General features: G+C 43.0%; 1 long non-coding RNA gene across 2 annotated transcripts in view; it reads left to right on the forward strand.

Moving 5' to 3' along the window:
• LOC135099603 (uncharacterized) overlaps positions 1-2,500 on the forward strand; it is a 33,593-nt gene that overhangs the window by 45 nt on the left and 31,048 nt on the right. For both annotated transcript variants that reach the window (XR_010268169.1, XR_010268170.1), the window contains exons 1-2: positions 1-151; positions 1,365-1,481. The exon at positions 1-151 is cut by the window's left edge and continues 45 nt beyond it. This is a non-coding gene — a long non-coding RNA (uncharacterized LOC135099603). The remainder of the gene's footprint in view (positions 152-1,364; positions 1,482-2,500) is intronic.

Raw genomic sequence — 2,500 nt, forward strand, 5'->3', positions numbered from 1 at the left:
AGACTTGATATAGGAGTGAATTTGTTGCTTTTTAAAGCGGCAGTCGGTCTGTACATGTGTGAGGTGGCGAGGGGTGTCGCCAGGGGGCGGCTAGTAGCGTCTGCCACCAGGGAAATATGTAAAAACATAAAAAAGACGCTTCTCAAGAAAGGTAAGGCCGGTTGCAGCTTTTATTTTTTCTTTATTTCTTTCCATCAGGTTAGGTTTATATTAATTCAGTTAGTTAGGTTTGGTTAAGTCTCTCTCTCTCTCTCTCTCTCTCTCTCTCTCTCTCTCTCTCTCTCTCTCTCTCTCTCTCTCTCTCTCTCTCTCTCTCTCTCTCTCTCTCTCTCTCTCTCTGTGGTGCTAATGGTGCAGGAAGGCCTTGTCTACCTGCACCATAAGCCACTATACCATGCGTCACTGTACATTTAAACTGTACCCCAAAAACTTAACCTAACTGGCCCTCACTTAAAAAAAAATATATCGTTTTTTTTTTCGTGTTCTTAATATTTCAGTGCTACAATACCACATCACTGTACCCTATGATGCTAATGGTGCAGGAAGGCCTTGTCTACCTTCACCATAAGCGACTGTACCATGCGTCACTGTACCTTAAAACTGTACCACAAAAACAACCTAACTGGCCCTCACCTGAAAAAAAATATCTTTTTTTTTTGTGTGTTTGCTTAATATTTCAGTGCTACAGTACCACAGCACTGTACTCTATGGTGCTAATGGTGCAGGAAGGCCTTGTCTACCTTCACCATAAGCCACTGTACCATGTGTCACTGTACCTTAAATCTGTACCACAAAAACAACCTAACTGGCCCTCACCTGAAAAAAAATCTCTTTTTTTTTTAACCTAACCTAACCTAACCTAACCTTACCTAACCTAACCTAACCTAACCTAACCTGACCTGACCTGACCTAACCTAACCTAACCTAACCTAACCTGACCTAACCTAACCTAACCTAACCTAACCTGACCTGACCTAACCTAACCTAACCTAACCTAACCTAACCTAACCTAACCTAACCTATCCTAACCTAACCGAGACATTAAAAATTAGTCACAAGGCAAAAAGACGATTCAAAGTGACTGACATACCAAGCAATTAATTAGTGAAATCAGTCTTTGTTGACTACTCCAAAGCCTTTCAGTTTGTCGACCTCAGTATACTGTTAGGAAAAAGTGCATTATTAAGACATTATTAGTGGTTGTATCACGGTATTTTATAATAGACTTATAACTAGTTTCCCCTGAAAATCTTTCGTTTTCTATCATTCTTTCATTCTACACGCCTGAGCCCTGACAGAGACCCAGAGAAATGTAAACAGGCACGAGTCAGACTTGATATAGGGCTGAATTTGTTGCTTTTCAGAGAGGGGCAGTCGGTCTGTACATGCGTGAGGTGGCGAGAGGCGTGTCCAGGGGGCGGCTAGTAGCGTGTGCCACCGTGGAAATATGTACAGACATAAAGAAGACGCCCTCAAGAAAGGTAAGGCCGGTTCCAGCTTTTATTTTTATTTATTTATTTCCATCCCGGCCTGGGACCCCCCCTTTCCCGAGTCCTGAGGTGTTGGGGGACGGCCCGGGGGTGCTGTGTGCCCGTGAGTGTACCAGGTGCTCAAGCTTATACAAAACAAGGAAAGTTTGAAGCATTTTTAGAGGGGCAGTCGGTCTGTACATGCGTGTACATTAATTTTGAGGTGTTCCTTGTCATCCCCTGTCACTCCTGCCTGCCTCTGTCACCTCTACCAATCCCTGTCAAGCTCTGCCAAGCCCTTTGTCACCTCTCAAGTAATGAGGTGGCTTGAGATGTGAGATTTTAAACAGAAGCCTTTGCTGTCACCCCTGCCAAGCCCTACCAAACCCTGTCAGCCCCCACCAAGGCCCTCTCAAGCCACCACTCAACCCCCTACCGAGACCTATCAGCTCTATAATCTGAAAAAAGTGCAGTGTCTTAGAAGGGATTGATTAAGTAAACAGTGACTTATGGCCAAAATGGAACTATATGGAGATTAAGTAGAGATTAGAATAGAAGCTGAAATTGAGCAGGATAGTTACAATCACAGACTTCCAACTTGCTACTCCTTGGTGTGAAAGAATCTGCAGGAAATTAAGTACATGGCAACTCCTGTTAGTCCCTCATGTGTTCTTGAAAGCAGACTGACAGATTCAGTGTGTGACATGCTGACGTGGGGGAAGGCTGTCTGGTGGCTGCTCTATGCTGTAGCTAACAAAATGGTTGTGTTTCAAGTGTTGTCATGCCTGGAAAGTCTACAGGTCATCATTACTAGTATAAATGTGTACTACAATGGTGAAATTTAGTGAAAAAATGTGCTGTTTATGTATTGGCAGGGAAAGATTTGTGCTCATCAAGACAATGATAAAAAAATTTTTATATTATTATTATTATTACTATTTTTTTTCTTTTACTTGTTTTGCTGTAAGATGAGACTACAATAACTGCCCCTTGATGCCCTATAAGGTACCGCCAAGCACCAAGGGGCGGCC

The sequence above is a fragment of the Scylla paramamosain genome, unplaced genomic scaffold (assembly GCF_035594125.1).
Source record: "Scylla paramamosain isolate STU-SP2022 unplaced genomic scaffold, ASM3559412v1 Contig155, whole genome shotgun sequence".
Taxonomy (NCBI): Eukaryota; Metazoa; Arthropoda; class Malacostraca; order Decapoda; family Portunidae; genus Scylla; species Scylla paramamosain.